The 23,049-nt window shown below is 40.8% G+C and overlaps 1 protein-coding gene and 1 long non-coding RNA gene across 2 annotated transcripts in view; one reads left to right on the forward strand and one right to left on the reverse strand.

Annotated features, from left to right (window-relative positions):
* BICRAL (BICRA like chromatin remodeling complex associated protein) overlaps positions 1-23,049 on the reverse strand; it is a 245,051-nt gene that overhangs the window by 177,207 nt on the left and 44,795 nt on the right. The window lies entirely within an intron of this gene.
* The window catches only part of LOC311434337, a 28,541-nt gene that overhangs the window by 977 nt on the left and 4,515 nt on the right, over positions 1-23,049 (forward strand). The window contains exon 2 of the long non-coding RNA XR_014691390.1: positions 549-581. This is a non-coding gene — a long non-coding RNA (uncharacterized lncRNA). The remainder of the gene's footprint in view (positions 1-548; positions 582-23,049) is intronic.

The raw sequence follows: 23,049 nt of genomic DNA on the forward strand, positions 1-23,049 counted from the left end.
TGCTATTTACATAAATATGAGGCTACAAAGAAGAAACTCAGAATAACTTTTTCTCTTAATGAAAGGCCTTTGTCTCAGCTAAAGGCTCTTTAGGTACATGTACCTAAATTTCTCTGTACTGTGTAACACTGATGACTTTTCTTCAACCCACTTCCAAAAATATTTTTTGCTAATTTTCAATTTAACTGGTACTTTTATTAGTAATAAATATACATCATCCTAATGCATTTCTCATGTAACCAAACAACTGAAAAAAAGACAAATACTGTTTTTATTGTTTCAGAAATAAAAGTGCATATGCATGATGCAAAAAAATATATTAAGTAATCCAGTATAATCTGGATAATTATTTTAAATGCCTACTCCAAAACCTTGAATGTGTCAGCCTACAAGTCTACTTCCTATGTTTTTCTATCTGCAAGATCTGCAAGTAATTTAGTCTTGTTTTCACAGAGCGCAAAGACATTCCATTTGTTTACACTAGAGACAAATTTTACTCAATTGACGCAATTCCATTGATTAAATAATGGCTTTCTTCCTCATTTTAGGCAATTTCAGCCTTATATCATGACATAAAAGAGGTAAGTGATTGTCATCTGTGTTCATATTATGTGACGGGCAGATTATCAGGTATGAGCCTTGCTGCCTAATGACAGGACCTTTTCAAGGACTGATTTCAGTCTGAATGCTCATAACCTGTTCTGAAAACTAGGCAGATGATTAAATAAGTCAACAAAGGGTCAACTATAGGCCAACTACAGGTGATTTAACTGGGGAGACCTCTAGCAGGTCAAGTGAAATAAAGCAGATATAATTTGTCCAACGTATGCATTAAAAACAGCGGGGAAGATCAGCTTCTGTTTATCTGCCACCTTTATGATAACCCTTCTTTAACAAGGGTATTGAACATACCAGATCCTCCTTACAGCTTTTTTTTTTTTTTCTTTAAATGGAAAAATCACACCAGAGTCTTCATATTCCCCCTTTAGCACAGAGATTTATTTTAGAGAGAACACAATGCTGAATTGGCTGTTACTTTTGGAAGATAAGAAAATAAAATCCTTGGCAGTCCTAGTAACTAGAGTACCACTGGAATGCTTTCACAGCAATTGTGACATTTTGCACTAATGTGCTTGCGCAATGGAAATTGAGATAGTGTCATTTTGCCCATCCACAGGTTCTCCAAAACCCTCCCGTATAATGTAGCATTTTGGGGGGGGGGGGTCCTAAGCTCATGCAAGCTATCAGCCACTGCGTGGGAGCCCAGGAATGGCTCAGTCCCTAGGGCCAGCATGCAATGTCCGTGGAGAGGCAGGGAAAGCCTCAGCACAGGAGCAGAGGTGAGGGGGGCAAGCAGAGTGATGCTGCCCACCTGCACATCACCTCCTTCAGCACCCACCAGAAAAGGCCCCTCGAGTCTGTTTTCAGTGAAGTACCAGTGACATCTAGTGGACAGCTTTTCTACAGTGGTGTTTCTAATGGGGCAAAACCGGGTAACTTTCCAATTTCTTCGAGGGAGGCTACACAGCAAGGCTCAGTGAAGGTAGATTTAAAAGGGAACTTTAAAGGTTTTCTAGCCCATTCCCCTGTCTAGTGCAGAGCCGACTATACCTGGGTCATTCCTAACAAACGCAAGCACAAACAGATCTTAAAAGCCTTCAGTGATGAAGCCACAGCCCTGCTTCTTCCTGAGCACCCCTGCAACAATTTAGACAGTGAGACTATACTGACCAGCACTACATAAAGTTGTTCATACCTATCTACAATTATAAGCACCTCTCCATATCTAGGTTGAGTTATTTGCTGCAGTGTAACACCCTTTTCCTCCCCCCCAACTCCTGTCCTACCCATGAAAGGCACGAAGAACAGTGAGCACTTACACCTCATCTGGCGTTACCTGGCTGAGCAGCTGTAGCATGATATGCAAGGGGCCTGGACAGGTGAGCTGCCTGCCTCGCCAGTCCCTGCAACACATGCAACCTCAGCTTCTCAGAAATGCAGGCTTTGTCCAAAGCAGGGTGAGATTTCACAGTTGCAGGGAGGAAAAAAAAAAAAAAAAAAAAGCAAATCCCTACCAACAGGTCAATGCCCCAGCTGAACTGAAATACCCCTGTTGCAAAGGGAAACGCACAAATCCATATTTCTTGATCTCATTTTTTCAGGAATAGTTTCAAAAATAGCCTACTCGAAGCACACAGCTCACATGGAGATTTTAGCTCCAAAAGCTAAGCTTCAGCAGAGATACGCGCAGCAGTAGCAGGGATCTTACAGTGGAAAATACAAGGTCACTGCAGCTCTAAGTATGATTTACCTGCCTTTGCCTGTATATAGCGTACCAGCAGCTAATCCCTTCCTAAATAACACTGCTCAAATGATATTTTATTTCTTAAACCAAAGTACGGACTTGTTAGGTTTCAGCAGTAATTCCAAACACTAAAAACATCTAAAAGCTATAAAAACAACAGTAATTTATTTTCTGAATAAGATTCTACATAAGCACTTCACAGATACTCCTGAAACTTGCTCGAAAAACACAAAGCTTTCCTAAGCCAGTATCCAGAGCCTGGTGGTTTAGGCTGCTGTGTGTGCTTCACACCACACAGCAACATCTGCTAGCAGTTAATTTGCAAAATGGGAGACTGTCACCACAAAATGTAGACCTTTTAAAATAAACACAAGAAAAATATTACCAAGCAAAAATAAAACTGCATAATAAATATAAGTGGGTGGTAGCTGCACACTGGTATAGAGGATTTTACAGCAGATCAAACAAATCACCACGCTGAAACTGCCCACCACAGTTCCACTTTCAAGAGACTACCGTTGTCAGGCTGAGAGCTGGACCTCTCTCATCCCCCCCTTGCCATCTTTCCCCTGTAAAAATGTCCTAATTACCTATTTTCTTTCATGGGATCAGAACATTAAAACTATTAACCTCAAAACCCAAGTTTCCAAAGTACTCTGTCAGCAAGAAAGGCTCAGTCTTTCTTCTTTATGAGCTCTAACTATAGACAAGCAGGGAAACGTGGTCCCAATATTAGATGAAATATGGCTTTAAAGCAAAATCAGAACTCACTTACAGGTCCTCAGTGGAAGTGTTGTTCTCTGATGGGCAAAACTGCTTGCATTAAATAATGAGAGCTGGAAAAAAAAGTAAAGTTTTGCCTTATGTCTTTATATTCCTCAGTATGAACAAGAAAAGGGCAATTCTGCAATTTTGAAAAGAAATATATATATATATAGTGAATAATTAACTTTAAAATGAAAAACAAAAAATCCAGTGGTCCAGGTGGTATGAATGGGGAAAGGTTATATTGCGAGCCTTTCCAAATAAGACTTAGTAGATGTTATAAAACCTAGTCAGGAATCACAAGCTACACATTCCGCTGCTGTTTGCATTTAACCAGGAACCCCACTGGCAAAATGAACTTTTCAGCTACCACTATCATTGTGAGAATGGAAACTCCTACATTGCTTTTTCTCACAATTTGGTGCTCTTGGAGTTTCAAGGCAGACTATTGTGGCATCCTTAGTCATGAGAGCATGTTGCCTCACACAGGCCAGGCTTGTACTCAGCACTAACAGTGCAGGCCTGCTGATTGATTGCATGGGAATCTACACCATGAATTTTTAAGAAGGATTTCAATTTGTTTTTTGCAAAGGCCTCCAGAAATCACACGAAAAAAAGCAACCATTAAAAAAATAAATAAATAAATAAAAAGCAGAGCATTAAGACTCAACTTGAGCACACAGTTTTATTGTGCACAAAATGATTTGGATGTGGGTAGTAGATTGGATGAAGTTCCCACAAAAAAACACTGGAGAGAAGAGGGAAGAACAAAAAAAATAAAAAAATAAAAAAATAAAAAAATAAAAACTTGTATTATTTTCAGTGGGGCAGAATTAAACCCCTGCTGAACATTGACCCTGCTGGAGGAGATGTTCAAAAACCCCACAGAGGTGAGCTGCCTATTTAACATTTCTGTGTTTGTTTTTTGTTGTTTTTGTTTGTTTGCTTTAATCTTGTTTTCTCCCTCATTCTGCCTTTTTGCTGGAAAAACTAGAAGATGCAAAGTGAATGCAGGTAGAGCTAGTTTCCTGGCTCCAGCACCTGCCTGCTGCTCTCAGCAATGAAAGCTTTGAGCAGAGCTTTCAGGTGACTCTTGGCAGCTCAGGTATTCTCAGCTCCCCACCAAATTTTGGGACTCAACTCATCTCAGGGTGAGAGGTGATGAAATAAAAGCAAAGCAAGCTGCTGGATAACTGTTCACTCATTCACTGAGGCCTATCCATCCTGTCCCCAGAAGTGCAAGCTACACAGGAGTGAAGAGAGCCTATTCCGTGGTGGAAGCAGGCATTTCACAGACATTCTTAAGGGGAGAGCTAGAGAGATTTCTGGCCCATGGGTTCTGCCAGGAGCTGCAGGAAATGGCATTCCATGCAGGAGAAAGCTGACTTTGGCAGGCAATTGAATGTACTGCAACTGATAGCACTCAGGTCAGATGTCAAAGGAGGACTGGTGCCAGAATGGTGATATATGGCTGGCATGAAATGGCTTGGGGGCGTCACCACCACCTTCCATCTGAAGATATCAAAGACACAGTCAGACATGAACAGATAACATCCACTCACACTTGGAGAAACTGGAATTCCAGTGCTTCCAAATATTTCTATCCCCAAGGAAGTCCCAATGAATTAACCCTTGTAGAACCTGTAAGCATGCAAGTGTACTTGATTACCCACAGGATGTAAGCAGGAAAACAGAAAAACAAGATTCTGACAAGCATTTTCACATGTGCTTAGTGACCAACTTTGCCATTTGACTGGATGAGGTATCCTGAAGTTCCTCTTCCTTCAGTTTGGTAGATCTAGCAGACACTTTCCCCTTTGCTGTGGGGAGTGAAAGCTGTACCTGCCACCCCCCTGCCTCAAAGCTGTGTCTCAGTCCCCCAGACAGCCCTGATTAGCCAAGCCTGATTTAATCATGTTAGAGCTGTACTGTTTCCCTGCTCCTGCTCTTCCATTGCCACAAACGTAGCTACTCCTCCATCTTCATCTGTTTGCTCTCGGGTTAGGCAAGGTCAGAGTATGACGTCCCCTTAGGCCCCTCGACACTTGAAATGTTTATGTGCAGGAATAACTCTCTGCCATTCAACCAAACTGGATTAGAGCTCACTTGACTGAGCCTCCTGTGTTTATTTCATAGCGGTGATTTTTAAACCAGATCTGTCCAAGGGGGAACTGTGCTGTGTGTTGGCTGTGATTTTGCCCATAATCCATAGGAATCATAGGTTAGGAATAACACATAATTTGCCTCTTTTACTGGAAGTTGTCACTATCCTTTTATTATTACAAAATAAAGTTAATGATCCAGCCAGGCATTTAACTTTAACAATCTAATTTTAATTGTCCAAAGGGATGGACTCTTTTAGATTGGGCGTAGACATCTCACATCTGTACTGAGAATTCGGAGCCTTCTCACCATAGTAAAAGTGAATCCCTGGTGGTTTATCTGACTTGCAGCCTTTTACAACTCCAGATCTCTATATCCATGCACTGCATTGTTTTTCCAGAAGTTTTACTGCTACATATTTTCATAGTTACAAATTATCTTTCACATTTCTTCCCAGTTATTCAAAGTAGGCAGTTTTCCCAAGTATTTTAAATGCTTTACTCTTATATAGCCTGTTTTGAAACTGGGAGGCAACTATGAAGACACACACAAGTCACTTTAGCTTTTGCTCTTATATTTGATTCACTGTTCAGACTCCAGAACTGTTTTTTTTACGTCTGTCACAGGGTATCTGTCATCACTTGTCTTCAGAAGCCCAGCAGGGTATCCTGAACAATACCAGCCTTGCAACAGGGAAGAAGGTTCCTTTCTTCCCAAGGTTTTAGTGGCAAAGTCTCAAACAACAGAGTGAAACATTGTGTGTCAAAAAAAAAAAAAAAAAAAAAGCAAACAGAAAACAGCTTTTCCACCCACCCACTTTTGCTGCGAGTCCAAAGGCTCCCTGAGTTATGGCAAGCACCCTGGAAAATATAAGATTTTTCCAAATTAAAAGACCACATGTCCAGACCACAATTCCTTTCTAGACAAAATCATAGAAACTCCCCTTGCATTCACAGTCTACACCAGTGGAAACAAGAAATGCTTGCTTACCCTTTTTCCTAGGATCCTATGGAAAGAAAGAAGAGGGAGAGAAGGAGCAGCTTCAAGGAGGTCTGCGTGGTGCTGAGCCCTAGACATCACCGCACCACTCATATACAAGCAGCTGCCTTGGGAACACTTGCGTTCTCTTAGTACCTGGCTGTCTTTTGTCTACAAAGAGAACAAAAACCCCAAGTTTTGCTTGGTTTCATACTCCCCTCTCAGCGCAGGGGAAGCATCACTGCACGTTTGGTGGTCTGCCCATAGTACTGCCACTCTCCTAGCTGTTAGGCCTTCTGGCACAGTGATCCCAAGAACCAGAGAGCCACAGGTGCTTATCTCCAGGCAGTGGACTGGGTGAAAGTCAGCTGAACCTCAGCCACTTCTCCACTCTGCTTTTATCTGCCAGCTGGTAGCGGTGGCAGTGCTGGTCACACATGAGAAGAAAAAAGCCTGCAGGCATGAGCAGGCCTCGGTTGCACAGCTGCCACCACAGGCCAGAGGAGACACAGGTGCTCCAGCTCAGAATCACCATACAGCTGTGATCCACCCTCAGAGCCACCACGCACCTCCCCTGCCCTTCTTGCAGCTTTGGGATGAAGGAAAAAGATAACTCAAAATAAAATACAATAGGGATATGGTTTAGTGGAGGGCTGTTAGCGTTAGGTTGGAGGTTGGACTCGATGACCTTGAGGTCTCTTCCAACCTAGAAAATTCTGTGATTCTGTGATTCTGTGAAAATACAATAAAATACAATAAAAATCTCCTTTTTCCCAGAAAGCTAGCCCAGATGGAAGCCCCTTTCCATAAGCTTTTTCAATCAGGTGACCATTAGAGCACATTCAAGGTCCCCTTGCACCACTGTTTCATCATACCCAGGATCTGCTGCATTGTGTCTAGGAATTGATAAAAATCAGCATCAGACTCCCAAATGACAGTGATTTCTTTTCAGGGATTTGTGGCTGTCTCAGCAAAGTCTTATTCAGAAAGACTGAGGAACGTTATATGCATCTATAAGTTCCTTGCCCCTTCAGACTAAGGACTACTTCTTGAGTTTTTTAAATTACTTTCACATTCTTTGGTTAGGACTTGCAGGAAAGAATCTAGGGAAGATCTTATCTCAACTTTGGCATGTAATGACCTTGCTGCTCCATTTCATCACTGGTTTTCAGATCACGTTATTAGGGATAATATTGGGAATTATGGGATTATCTTAGACTTCCAATTACATTTTACATTGACTAATTTATTCTGTCTTCCCTTTCATGAATGTTCGATGTAATATATGAGACAGAGGGTTTATAAGAGTCTAAAAGTATTAAGCTTTCACCTAATCACTATTGTTTGAGGTCTTATGGAAACTCAGTCTGATCTGCAGCTGGGTATTACTGACATGTGATGCTACATTAAAAGTGCTAGTAAAGTATCTGGTTAGCAGATTCGTGAAGGGAAAGTTAATGAACTAGTACTATATGTACGCTGCTGTGCATGTAAGTTATATCTGGCTGCCATGTGTGCCCAGAAGCAGTTCTTTCTCCAAGTATGCTGAAAAGCTCTGTCACCGCAAGTCAGGCACACCCCTGATATTTTTCATAAGGCTCCAGAGGAAATTAATGTTGGTTCTTCAAGGTTATAACTTTTGTATGATAAAAAACCCTACACCAGCTGTATCATACGGAAAACAGAAACAGATCAGAACAGAGACAGGTAACATAATCCACATGCAACTGATAATTCAAGCACAGGTTTGATGTTCAGCATTTGACAGCATGATAGAGGAGGCCAGGGGGTTACCTCCTTAAAACATCCAATGTCAGTGGGAGAAACGAAAGCAACTCAAAAATGTGCAGACCGATCATGAGGGAAGGTGAGTTATAAAAAAGGAATAATTGTTATTGAAGGTGCTTAACAGGGTAACAAAGCTTTCATGGATCAATACTGAGTCAGAGACAGAGCCCATGTGGTTATTGGTAAATGGGATACAAAAATCATCACACATTAACTAGTGTAGGTGTGGAGATCTAGCACAGATCAAGAATGCAAAAGCTCAGCAGACAAGACAGAGACATATCATCACCTCTGGTTTACAGAGGTAGAACTATTGGGCAACATCCTGACAGTGTCTTACCCAACACCTTTCAGGGTCTCCTCTCCCAAAGTCCAGAAAAAAACATCCAGACTTCCCAGGTTGAAAACCAGTATTTCATTTATAAAAGTTCACCCTTCTTTGACACTTATGCCTAAAACACAGAGAAAATTGGCTCCTACATCATTCATGCATATTGCTTACTGTGCAAAACTTCGTGTTCCCTTTCCCGGCCTGTTTGGCTGTCCGGAAAGATCTTGGTTTGGGTTGCTCCCTGCACTACTCTCAGAAGAGAAGGACAAATGGATGGACAGAGGGGGAATGTAGTCAACAGGCCCAGTTCTTTGTTGTAATGGAAGAGGAGGGATAGGTGCTGAAGTTCAGATTTTTAAGGCAATACAGGAGCTGTCCTGCCTGTCAGAGCAGCACCAGCTATTCACAACAAAGCTATGGCTCTGCAGTGAAGTTACAGATATGCTGAAACATTCTGTTTAAAGTAAATAGGGCTTAAATATCAGGTTAAACATTTATGCACTACAAATGCTTCACTTGAAGTAAATGCAAGGTCTAAAGTAAGACCTAAAACTTTGCAGTGCCTGCAGCAAAGTCCCTAGTGATTTCAGTGTGCTTTACACTAGGACACATGTGACAAATCTGCAGGTATCAGGAGGTTTTTGTTGTGAAATGCTCTGAATGGTGTACTGGACAAACAGCAGACACAACAGCAAGGCGCGCTCTGCCCTTGCCAGAGTTCCAGCTTTACACACAGGATTGAAAGGCTCGCAGTTAATAAGATGACTGGATGCTTAAAAAATGCCTCAATGAGACACAGAGCTAAAAAGCTTGGAGGTCACTCCTGTGGTGTCACATCAATATAAAACTGGAACGATGCAGCGATGAGTCAAACCCAGGACATACCAATCAAGTCACGTAAGAGTTTATTTCTTGACGTGTTGCACTTGAGACTGGTGAGAAGATCAAAGTGAACTCCTCAGGCAGCATTTTGGGTGAATCACCCCTTCCACCTTTTAGATCTGTGCTTATTTGCAGGCCCTTTTTCTGGAATAAGGCAAGACTTGACTATACATATAGAGGCTGACTACTTTATGGGAACGGAGGAGGTGTGTTTATGGTGAAATCCATCTTGTGCCCAAAATTCAGCACCAGATTTTTCAGTAATTATCTGTACCAGCAGCTTGTGAATGCACCCCCTAGATCCCAACTCAAATGTTACAAACATTTAAGTAGAGCTGTACAGAATTTGTAATTGACCACAAAAAAATTCCCCTCAAGGATCCATCATTTCCCCTGTATCCTAATTTGCTATTTTTACTATCTCTTAGTTTGTCTCATCAGAATAATTCTTCTTTTAACATGGTTTCATATCAAAGGAAGTTCTATCTTCTTCAACACACAATTTATCAGAGAGAAAATGAAGATTTATGACATCTCGTCTGCCTGAAACAGGAAATACTCTACCAACACAGCTCAGCATGTCTGCAACAAGTAACTGAAACTAATTGTCCCAAGACATGGGACTCAGTTACAGAGAAGATCCCATACTTCGCCAAATTTATAAATCTTAGGAGTCCAGTTTTCACATGGCTGAAGTACTTCACCACCACAAAACAAAGGCCTCAAACTGTGACTTTACTATTACAGCAGACAGATGCTACAGCAACAAGCACGCTAGACACACCTGGCTTGGTACTTAGAAGTCACAGACAACAAAATTCAAATTCCCATTCCATTGATTCCAGCTGTTCTCTGTCACCCAGTGCATTACAGCTTCTATCTGCTCCCAAACACGACTCAAATCATCCATCCCGGTGATACAGAGGCTAGGACAAATGGCATTCACCTTCCACAAGCTACCAAGCTGCTGTGCTGTCCCATGAATTTAAGGTGGAATAAAGTAATATGAATTGATCAAAACTCTGTATCCATACTTATAAGTTACTTACACTTCTTAGCCTTTTTGGTTTTGTTTTTGTGTTTTGTTTTGTTTTAGAGTCATTCTTACACAAAATGGAGATAATTTAGTTTCTCAAATCCTAATGAAGGACCTTTTGCACCTGATGATAACCTCAGAAACAGAATTGATTCAGGGTAATAGGAATACAATTCAGACTCCAGAATTCAAACTAGAAACAATTAATCAGGTTTATGCCTGACCTGATGCATGCTTTCCTAGCATTACATGTGGCATCTAAGAATAAAGCATTCCACCTCAAAAAGGAAATATACATACAAATAAAGACTTGTGTGGGAATAGTCCATGCTGTTCCTCCCTGCTTAGAAATCTGAAAATGCTTCCTCAACTTTGCTATGCTTTCTCAACTTTAGCTGCACTATGACCTTAGATGACCCAGACTGCTATGAACCTGGCCATTGTGCATTTGATACCGAATACTAAACAAGTGGTGTCATTTTCAGCAGTGCTAAATCCAATCTGACCTAGAAAGAAAAGCCCTTACATCCTATTACTAATCCCTTTGTTTCCATCTAAGCAGTGAAGCCTGTAAGCAAATAGCACCCAGACTTCAAGAAAAGCAGAAACACAAACTGAGTTTCACAGAATCCTGAAAACTCAGACTTCAGGAGATCACTCCACATTACACCAGTTACCACATTATCCAGAGGCACATTCCGATGTATTGCCCAAATGCTTTCAGACCATTCCGTGACTGCAAATAAGTTTTCCTCTCTCCTCGGGGTCTATTTCTTTAGGACCAAATTGGAGCAACAATATTTTCATTATCTTTTCCCAGTCTATTAAAAAAGCACGTTTTGCATGAATTTTGCAAGATGTTTAAAAAGTGTTGCCATTTTCAAATATTTTTCTTCAACCTGCCGGACATTCCACTTAGCATTTTTCCCTTAAAACCATGATTCCCAGCCGCAGCCACTTCATCAGCAGAGAAGCAGTTGACTTTCCCACAGTCTCTCCAGCAGTCAGACAACAAACCTGCACCGAGATGGTTCGATTTCATTGGAGTCAGCACCTACAGAGCAATGTGGTTTAGGTTTCTTTTAAGCATTTAAGAATGTTTTTCATAATAATGCCAGATGGCCTTGCAATCAAAACCTTCACATTCAGCCCTTTGCCTCCAAATTCAGTGTTGATAGCGTATAGATTTGAATTTGAATGCATGACACAGAAGCCATTTCAGATTTTCTCAAAAAATAAAACAGATTACCTCTATAGTGACAAATTATCCAACTGCATTAGCTGTTCTCTGGCTTCCACATGCCTCTCCAAATATTATGTGAAGAAAAGAGGAAGACAGAAAAAGAAAGAAAAAAATCTTTCACAGAAGAAATTGTTCCTTAATTACAAACAGGACACCCTTAAGCCAAGAACTGAAGAGAAGGGCAATCTATTCGACCTTTCCAGATCATTTTGCTTTGAAATATGGGGTAGGCAGAACCAATTGATGTGAACAGATTTAGTAAGATAAACACCAATGGTAACTTTTTTATATTTAACAGCACTAGGTCTTCTTTAGGACAAAGAATAGGAACGAGGAAACTTGTTATGTACTTTTGCAAAACGTAGTATGTATTTAAAAAGAAAATATTTGCTTATCAGTTGCGGCTGTATAATGTCAACCATACGGTAGCTACATGATATTTTAACCTTACCCCCAAGCTACAAGGAAATTGAGTAGATAGTTGGTTTTCTATTGTCTTTAAAGTAACTAAACATGAAAGGTCAGACTTATGGAGAACAGTAGATAAGCTGTCCAACAAGGCCAGCAGAGCTGAGGAAACATGCTCATGTGCAATGGATATCCCGATGTTTGCATAGAAACATGCCATAAATGTAACATTTAGCAATGGTTTAAAGTATCCCACATGAATAAGTAGTGGAATTTACACAGGAAGAAAAGGATATGAGAGACTGATTCAGAGACTAAAGAGATGGCTGTGTTAACCCGCTAAGGCCAATTTTAATTAACTTTATGCTCAACTACCATAGTTACTAGTTTTATGATCGTGCATCACAGTCAATAGAATTGTATTTCCTTTTAAAAGGCAAATACAGTGCCTGCACTGAGACATCCAGCCTCAGAACAATATCATGTACATGTTTTAGCCACAGTGTATTTGCCTTTTGTGATGACAAAGTGATGAAATGGAGAAAATGTGCCTGGACTAGATCCAGGATCCTCTGAAGTCAACTGGAATAATAGGTTTCCGCAAACTTGGACCTGCAGTGCAAGAAGAAACATAAGGACAATTTGAGGTGCTCACTATTAAAATTTATCAAAACTTGCAATAACTACTCAAGGGGAATCATGTCACGAGTTTTTTTCATGTCAGTATAGAATAATCCAGTGTTTTGGGGGAGAGAGGTAAAAAAAAGTGTGGTGCTGAGAACAGAAGATGGGTTTTGAGAGCCAGATCTAATTGCCACAGCAGTAGCCACATGAAGATAAAGTGAGACAGGGCCCATCCCTACAGGATTTACAGCTCCACAAGCCAGGGACTGTGCCCAACACATCAGGATGGCAGGAGAGGTCAAAATATTTCTCCTACGGAAAGGGTAAACATTTTAAAACTTCTTTCTTTGCATGTATATAAATATTTAGGTATGGGTCTGTCACAAAGTTATCTTGTGGTTAATTATATAACTTTGTTTTTATCACTAACATCACTGATAGCTGTACTCTGAAAGTTGTCAGAGCAGTACTTGCTAACTGCTGCAGAGTACAGGATTTTTGCAGTGGCCAAGACAACTAACATTGCCATTCAAAAATGACAACTGCTGCTCAGTTGAATCACACATTTCTGTGCTTCATGGAATCAAGAGACATATCCTCCACCCAGCTACCAAAAAGAGTCCCAAAACAACACTATTGTAAAACAAGCTTAGTGGGACCCCGTCCACAACTCCCAGGTCCCCCTGCAGCTACTCTTCAGTAGCAATAAATGGAGCAGTACAGGACCTCAGCAGAACTGCAGAGCTAGCATGAGGCAGTGAAGCAGCCCAGCCTGGCCCTCAGCCGTGCTCCAAAGCTGTCCTGAGACTTTTTCTGCTCAGTGGAGCAACATTCACGGAGGTCAAAGGAATGGGATTCATGGGACACCACTGACTCTTGCAGTGATCCTAAGCCAAAAACTAAGCTATACTTCACACAATGGTGAATAGATGTTGGAAAATCTCTAATTTAATGGAGGTACAAGCTCCAATTTGAATAAACTCTGTTTAATCTGATATTCCCCCATTGCGGACTTCCAATACTTAATTTTTAAGAAATGTTATATAACTGCAGGTTTGAGTGGTCCCCCTGACTTCCATAAGGTTGGGGTTTATTGGACACTGGCTGGTTCTCTCTCATACAGCATACAGTACCCGTAAGCTTCAGGTTAATTAACTCACATCTGGTTTTCCACAAGCAGAAATACTAAGTTCTTCAGCCAACAGCTCCAACTAGCTTGAAGTGCTTTGTGCTCTCACTTATCTAGGGAAGAAACTAGTGCATCTTTGATTTTTAAATCTATATTCTTAAAGTCTGATGCCTTGTTAGAAGGCCAAGGGTTATTAATTTCAAAAACAGAGGGTAGAGTTCAATGAATAATGAATAGCAGCTGTTGGAAACAAATCTTTGTAGCCCTGGGACTGTCTTTCCCTATGTTACAATTACACTTTGATTGACCTCAACAATAACTAACAAGCATGCCCAGCTGGATCATAAACCAAGTATATACTATGTCCAGATATGGTGTAAAATTCCACATCAATGAAACACTCACTGTCAGTCTAACTTTGTCCCATCATATGTCAATCAGACTTACAAATAAACTCAATAGGGCTGGGACACGCCTTTTCCTAGGGAGAAGTTCATTACTAGCAATGAATTCAGTTTAGAAAAATCGCTAGTACATGGGGATGGCTTTGCCTCTGAAGAAAAGCCTTTTGTCCTGACAAAGTATGGCGAGGGGTTGTTCACTGTGAGTTATTAAAGGGCCTGAAGAAAGAGAGACAGTTTTACCAGCTTCCTACAACAGCTATATCCCTATATAAAAACAATCTGGGCTGATCGAGCACCTGATGTATTTTCTGTACAAGTGGCTGTGCTAGGTTGGAACTTGGTGCCTTCAGGATCCATGTGTGGGATGCCCATGGAGTCCAGCAGGGTTTACTGCCTTCCTCTTTAGGATGGCCACAGTGCAACACCCAAGCTTGAGATCTAAGCAAATGGGAATAAAAATGCAAGGATGAAATCTTTATATACGCAAAACCAGAAAAATCTGGCTTGTGCTGTCTCGTGAAGGGATTACTCACAGCTTTAAATCCCGTCTTATCTGATAGGAGATGTTGCCTATAGCCAAACAATATTAGGGATGAGCCACTGGTGAATAAAATACTCCATCCTTGGGATTTAACTACGTTTTCAGCTTTCAAATGCATTATCCTCCTTCTTGAGGTGAAACAAACAGAAAAGCAACATTTCTTCCATTGAATCACTGGACTTCTCATTCTCACACTTAAAACAGATATATATTACTTGAATTTTTATTTCTATTGCTAAACATGACAGATCTGTTTGCCACCATTTCTTCCTGTCCATGGATTACACTATTACAAACCCCAAATATTTTTTATAGGCACTTTCTTAAGGGGCAGAGCAGAGCTTGCAGAAATACTTAGGTGCCAAAATAGGCCAAGTTTAGTTTTCCAGCTTTAATTTCCTTGATTTGCCCTGTGAGACCACGTCGTGGTACTTTGTACAACCTGCAGTCAAAAACAGTCGGCTCAGCTTGCACGATGTCCATACCACATTGCAGAACCATAGCTGCATGTCCTACCTCTCTCCTTCAGCAAACAAGGCCAAGCACATATCATTTTGCAGCTTCCCCTCTCCTGCACCTCATTTAATGAGTTGTGCATAAAACAGACTGCATGACAAACATTAACATGGATTCTGCCTCCCCTTATGCTGGGGTTCCTCTTTGTTGTGTTCTCTCCAACTGATGTTGCTGCTCTAAAATGGCTCCTCAGTGATCTCAAAGTCTTAAAGATTATCTGATCTCAAAAGTTTTTCTCAGAGAAAAGTATCGTGAGCTGCACATTCCCACTGATTTCAATGGAATCAGAAATGTAATTAATTAAAATACATTTGGCAATGCCTCAGTTCAAGAGGCAGGATGGCAGGTATAAATTGTAGCTATGGTATCATTTCAAAAACAGTACCCTGTTACTCCTAACATAAAGGAAACAAACAGAAAACCCCACACCTCATCACCAAAAGATAAAATTCCATGGTGCCACCACCATCCCCAGCAAAAATCCTGTTCCTCAAACCATTCCCCTACCAGATCAGCAGGCTGACAAAGAAAGCTCACAGCCCGCACTAACAGTTGGCAGGTCCCAGCCCAGGTGGATGGATTTGGGAAGTAAATTCCACAGCTGAGGTCGGGTGTCTCTGGCTGATCTCAGTTATAAGCGCTGCCTCACAGGAAGAGAAGCAGCCTCCTGGGTGCCTGCTTAGGGCTTTGCAGGCTAAAGCTAACACCTTGAATTCTACCCAGGATCTTAATAACAAGCAGCAGACCCGACCTAAAGTGTTCTTGGCATGAAGCTCCACTTTGTGCACGAGCTCCAGTTTCCAATGGTCTCAACGTACAGTCCTGTATGGACTGCACAACAATAACATAACACAGCCTCAAGGTGTCTAAGGCATGGCTAACTATGACAAGGTTTCTCCACTGGACAGAAAAGGCCCATTTTTCTTAATATCAACATGCTTAAAAAAAAAAAAAAAAAAAAAAAAAAGGTGAATATTTCTTCAAAGACTTTTCTCAAAGTGTTTTTATGCCCTGGACACCGCCAGCCTTGGAGCCCTTATAAAAGCTCTATTATGGACCTGGTCTCTGCTTTGAGAGAGTTTTCTGACTTCACGCTGATGAAATTAATAAAGTTGCCTAGGTGTGAAAGCAGTGGAGGGGGGGGGGTCACATCAGCCCCGGAACTCCTCTGGTGTGAAAATTAGCTAGGATATCCCGAAGAAATGTTAGTGGATAAAAATGTCTATCTTTGTTCTCCACAGAGCTTATTTCTGTCACGCCCCATGAAGGTTTACAGTCAGTTAATTTGTCCGCATTTCGATTCAGGGCTGAGCTGTACGAAGCTCTATTTTTTTGAAAGCTCATTTAAAATCATATCTAACTGAGCTGATTTTCTCTGCATTTCTTATTTTGATACTCACACTTTGACTGTAATAACATAGTTAATGCAAATGACTGTTTAGGACTAGATAAGAAACTAAAATAATACTACTCTTTGCTCTAACAGACTTTTTGACCAAAAGCATCTCAGCTGAGATAAACAAATACTGTGCATCCAGTTTGCAGTAAATTGCTGCATACATAAAAGCAATTCAAGCCCCCAGTAGTCCAGGTGGGAGCGTCCACCACAAGCTCTGATATAACAGACTCCCTGCATTATTAATTTATGAGTAATAATATGCAGTAGGGATGCAAATTAGGCATGCCTGGAGATTTATTAGAATTTCCTCTGTGATAGAAGTAATCTATGTAAGTAGGAGGCTATGTGTTGAATTACCAAGAATGCATCAAGGTATTTCCAGCTAAGTACCTTCTTCACAAGTGGCGAGTCAACAACATAAGGCTCCTGGCCAAAGTAACAAAGCTGCTTCTCTTGGCTAAAAAGCTGGAGATCAAAAGACCACTTCAGTTAAAAAGCCTTCTAAGAGGAAAGGGGTCACAGAAGCTATCTAGGGAGATAGACTGACAGAAAGACTGAGGGAAAGACTAAGGAGTGGGAAGGGTTCCTCCTCCATTTTATTACAAACAGCAAGCATTAAACAAAATTCAAGCAGTCTGGTACCTCAAAAATAAAAACGTTGTTTCTGAAGTAAAAGAATGTTAAAGTAAACATACCTCCAAAAATATATTTTTGCTTTAAAATCCATTTATTCTAAACTACTTAGCCAGAAGAGAACCTCAGGTCACTCTCCCTCCCCTGGAAGGAAGAAAAATGAGAGATCAGTCATTCCCACAAAAATGGTTACACTTAGAGACGGATACACAATCAGGGGTTGATCTGAAAATCAGAAAATATTTTTATATTCAGGTTCAGCTTAAAATATAATCAAAGCCTTAACAATCCAGGCAAAGAGATTTCCAAGGTATTGTGAGCTCCCCACCAACAACCATCTATGATGACCACAGCTCCTCAGGATATGTTCTCCACAGGCATTTTCAATGTCGGCGTGCTTTCCTGTTTCTAGTATGTGCCTCCAGGATTTTTCTGTTCACAGCAATACTCATAGGGGGTCCTCCCATGCCTTTTTCCTTACTTGGAAAGGTATATGACTTGGAGCCCATCTTCAAGCTCTCATCTTTTCTCGATTTTCAAGTCAAAAAGTTCTAGACTACAAAGAACTGTAAAACCAAGTATCAAATGCGAACGCAAGTGGAATACAACTCTTGAAGGATACCAATTATTGCTATGTAACTTCTCAAGAGAAAGACCACGCTTATTCAAAACTAGTGACTGCAAGCTGTATCCAACCCATTCACAAGTTCCCAGAGTCACAACCCCAGATCTTCAGTGGAAGAAGGGTGGGAACAGAAAAAGCATGATTCTGAGATATTTTAGCAATTGTACTGTGCTCCATATGGTATCAACGGAGCTCCAGGCAGCCAACCTGCAGATTCCTTAGAAAGATAAATGGTCTGGTTTTACTATAGTGAACTCCAAATACTGTGAAGGCTATGGGTAAAGAAGATCTAGCATAGAAGAATATTGGCACAGAAGATCTTAAGAGAGCCCATCACGATCCACTCTCGAAATCTCTGCTCAGAGGTGACCATCACTCTGGGGCTTCATTCCAACAGAGACAAATCATTTTAGGTATTATCTAGAGAACCAGAGAATATAAAAAAGGCAAAGTCTTTCTTATGTCTTGGATGTATGGGAAAAAATTGAGGCAGCAAGATTTAGGAAAGAAAGTTGGCAGACTCATGTTTTTGTTCTGGTGAAACTTAACTAGCTTTAGGAGAAGCATTGGTCAGATTATGGGATACTCCCACTGATAAAGAAGATTGTAAAGGAATAACACAAACATGTGTAATACAGTGACAGCTAAAAAAAGCCACCTTCTTGGAAAGGCATAGCAATGACACGTTGTCAGCAAGTACTAAGCTCAGAAGTCACTTAGATATGGGTACTTAATTAAAACCCAAATTATATTCTTGAGAACTTGAAGAATTCTCTGTTTAGAAAAAGATTTTGATATAGTAAGCCATCTAGAAGACATAAACCTTGGAAAGCTAATAGATAGTCCAGTATCCTAAAGGACAAAGAAAAACTCTCAAGGAGTCCTTATGCAGCCCTAACTGATCATCAGCACAAGAAAAACAAAATGAGTTTATTTGGCTAGGTAATCACATCTTTTAGAAGCAATACTGCTGTTCTGTTCATCATTTGAGCAGAACAGCCGCAAGGATTAGGAAAGAAGATGTGCTTACACACATGAAAACCAAACTCTAAGAAAAATAAATGGAATTTATACGAAATACATCTATAAATCCAAACATCCCTTAAGATTTTTTTCCACTCCACTCATGACAGGCTAGTATTTGTTCCTAAGTCTGTTATAACTCGTGTCTTTGTTAAATTAGTAAGATCCCCCTGCTTTTGTCAACAAATGTTGAGATATTCCAAACTTGAAAGGTCTGTCATGTACATCCTAATGTGTCCTGTACGCTGTACCCAGAACATTTTACCAGCACATACTACACCTGCATTGTAGGGGGAAAAATGTACAGCTGTTTGGATTGGACTTGGCAGGACTGGAAATAAACTGTAAATATATTATGGAGATTAACAAATCACATAGCCTGGACTCCAGAAACAGTGACCTCTATTAAAAAAAAATATATATATATATTTCTACTTGGCAAAAAAAGAATTCCTCACATCAAATCCTATTGAGATGCACCTCCCAGATACGGCCACAACAGAAATACACAATATTCATTATAGAATCACAGCCCCACTTCAGAAGGACACTGATTTTAATTGTGACAGAAGACCAAAATATTTAGGCATAAGGAAGCTATTGATTTTTTCTTCCACTGACAGCAGCAAATATTTTTACATTAGGTCACTGGTTCAAACTTATTTCAACTGTTTGGGCACCATTTAATTTCTTTGCCAAGAAATTAAACACCCTATCTTGAAAGTACCTGAAGACAACACACAGCATCTGAGGAGAGGCTTTCCAGTGTTCATAGACTTATCTGAAATAAAGTTCATTAACATAAGTCATTAGAAGATAAATAAATAAATGCAGGAAACACCACGTTATAATACAGAAATATCTCAAAAAGATGTCTTTCAAGAAAAAAAAAATCCAGAACTCCTACCAACTACCTCCAAGTTAAAAGAAAACAGAGGTCATATGTGAATCTAGAGAATAAATAGTAAGTTAATAAAGTATCCTCCTCCAAGCTTCTAGGAGAAGAAAAACAGAAGGGGGTGTTAAATCTTTGAATAAATCTCCAGTAAAGACAGCCAGAAATGATGCTGCTGTCAGCCACATGAAAGAGAATAGAGGGATTTCTCTTTTTAAATTAGTCTTTATTGTCTTCTTCGTAAATCGTGATCACATGTGGTATTTATTACAATGAAATTTTATTGTTGCCATAGCCCTGTTTCTTGCATTTGGTGCATTCTATTAATTTTAAAGAGAAAATGTGCAGAATTCCTTCAGTTCCGTGACTGAAACTTTTTGGCTGTGGACATGGTGGAGGGTCACAGTGACAGCCAAGGAGATTGCAGAAAATATGCGTGCATTCTTTAATTCAGAGTCAATGCAACAGGAAAAAAAAATGTAGATTGCATTATTCCATCTCTCCATTTCATCCTCGCACAGATAACTTTTTATAGGTGGGATGGGAATTCAAGTATAGCAAGAGTTTTCTGTGCCTGTGCAACCTGGGGACTTGCACAGCTCACTCTAAAGCCCACCAGAACCATTCCAGTTCTGCACAATTATTTAAGCCTTTCTACAACTGACCAAACCCTTTACAAACCTGCCAAACAAGCAAAGCCAATTCACAGATTGACACAAATTCACCTCCCCACTGAGGACGGGAATCAACACACATATAAAACTAAAAAGAAGCACTGATATCACCATGGATAAACACATTCCTCACATTTTTTTCAGCTGGAAACTGACCCGCGTTTGGTTTGAATTAAAGATTCATCGCAGTGCAGCAAATAACTAAATGGGAAGATATGAGTCCCTTTGAAGAGCGTGCAAATCAAATTTGGGTGATAATTAGCAGCAGACAATGGAAACTTACTGTTTATTTGCACAGAACCTGATGTTACTGAAATGCAGCTTGAATTTAGGCACGCTGAGAACCAAGTGACTGAGTTTTCAGGAATTAATTTAGCAGCTTAATATCTGAGGTAAAAACAACCATACTTTTTACAAAAGGAGACAGATGTACACGCGCTTAAATATTTCATTTTAGCTACTGTCCCCTACTGTACAGTTACTGCACTTTCAAGACTTTTTATGCGGTAATTTTTTCCCGCAGAATACTCCCCTCTTGGGAAAGTGATGCATAGTGATGCCATAATTGGAGAGGAGAATAAGCTGCTCGCAGTCAAGTTATAATGAAGTACTACCTCCTGTAACGTCTGCCCAACTTAGTCCCTGTTTGTTTAACTTAGTTTGCCAGGGAGCATAAATACATGTGTCATCAGCTGCGTGTTTGGCAAACCGAGCAGTTTTTTCCTGAGATGTGTTTGGCCTCAGCATAAGAGGAAGCACAGTTTTGTAGCACAAGTGAAGATGAGAAAAATGGCTCTCCAGCACACAGCAGGACAGAGCAGCAGCTCCCAAAAGATAGATTTGGCCACAGCACTGAAGGGAAATTTTGGTGTATTTTTCACTTCGCCACTTCTTTTTTTTTTTTTTTTTTTTCTCATTAGTCCAAGCTGCCAGCAAATATAAAAAGGCCTGGTTAAGGAAGAAAGAAAATAAATAAATAAATAAATAAAAGCAGTAGCATATTTGTGATGAGGGGAACTAGCACTAGTGCAATCAGCAGAACAAATTACACAGGCTGCGGGGTGGGAGCAGCATCCCGGGGGTGCTGCAGTTTTGAGAAGCAGGGAGGGCAGCTACCCAGCTGGTGTTCCCAGCCCTAGGACACCTGGCCAAGGAAAGACCACGAAGCTGGACCTCACTCCAGCCCAACCCTGTAGGGCAGCAATCAGAGCTTTCTCTGCAGCACCCTGAGGTGCTGCTGGTGGAGAAGGTGGGACAGTCACTGCCTGCCCAGCCAGCCAGCAGCAGCATACAGCATAGGGCAGCTGCCAGAGGCTACAGATGGTACCCCTGAAAGAGCAGAGCTATCCTCCCACATAGGGGATGCACAACGTATAGATTCAGCCAGGTGCCAGGGAAAAGCTTTGGCTCCTCTGGACAGACAGCTCACATAAATGGATGCTTAGCACTGCTTGGGGTCAGTTATCTCTGTCCAAGGTTATGTTCGTCAGGATAAATGCAGTTTTCTTTGGGTAGTTTTAGAAGGAGCACCCATATATTTACAATACCCACCAGAGACAGCATACTACTGCTAAATTTCCTTATTACTGAAGCAGAATGATTTCTGTTAACACAAACACTGCACTATCGTGCCTAAGGCCACCGGACCTTTCAGCCTCCATAGAGTAAATCCAGCCCGGGCACCTGACCGATTTACCACACTAGCAGGTTATCACTCCTCAACCAAGCCCTCATATTTTGGCAAAATTGAAGGATGTTGCTTATTTCCTTTAGTTAAATAAATACAAATAACGCTAGTTAAAACAAATAAACAAACAAAAACCCCATAACATTGACTAAACCAACCAAACAAGTGTCTGCCCCCACCCCCAGAAAACAGGAGCTTTTGTTCAATAAGAACAGGACAAGAACAGGTCCACTGACATTTTCTCTGGTGGAAACATTGTCTGTCAAGTCTGCACCCCCCTCACCTTCCACTGCTTCCTACCAGGAGCTGCAGCTCCCAGCCCTGCACTTGGGGCAACGCGGTGTTTGTAGCAAGGTGGAAACTGCCAGCTCACAGAAAACGTTTGGGTTAAAGGAAGCAAAACGGCATTTTGTGTAAGCACCTAACTGCAGCCTCAGACAAACCTCTGCCAATAGTGGTATGGGCATAGTTGATCACATTACAGATGAATAAACAACTCACAAGTACCTCTCAGACCCTTTTCCAGCCTTCCTTCCAAGCAATTTACTATTTTAGTCTTCAGTTCTACTCCTCTGCATACTGTATGTCACCTAAAAACATCCCATTCCAATGGCTTTTTATCTTCCTGTCCTGCTTTCACAATCACCTAAGCACTGAGCAGCGTGAAAACAACCCTAACACCACTGTAAATGCCTTGAAAAATAACTCACATCACCTGCCACGTGATGACCACCTAAAACAGAAGTATGTTGTCATGTCTACATGAATATTAACAGATTTATTTTTATTTTTTTTAACAGGACTTAACTGAATTGAATTTTAAAACCAGTATTTTCTTTTTCATCCTGTTTCATTGAGAGCAGAGATCACAGGCAGAGAGAAAAATCAGTCAATTGAGTAATAGGTTTTGAGACAAGGGAGAGGGCAGACAACAGCAAAACGAGCCTCTTGGCAAAAGCAGAGCCCTGAGCAGACACCTAGCCCAAGTTAAAATATCCTCCTTCTTCCCTTGGCAGCAGAGCAAGCATCCTTTAGGGAGCCCTTGGCAAAGGACAATGAC

This window comes from Aythya ferina (genome assembly GCF_964211825.1).
Source record: "Aythya ferina genome assembly, chromosome: 3".
NCBI lineage: Eukaryota > Metazoa > Chordata > Aves > Anseriformes > Anatidae > Aythya > Aythya ferina.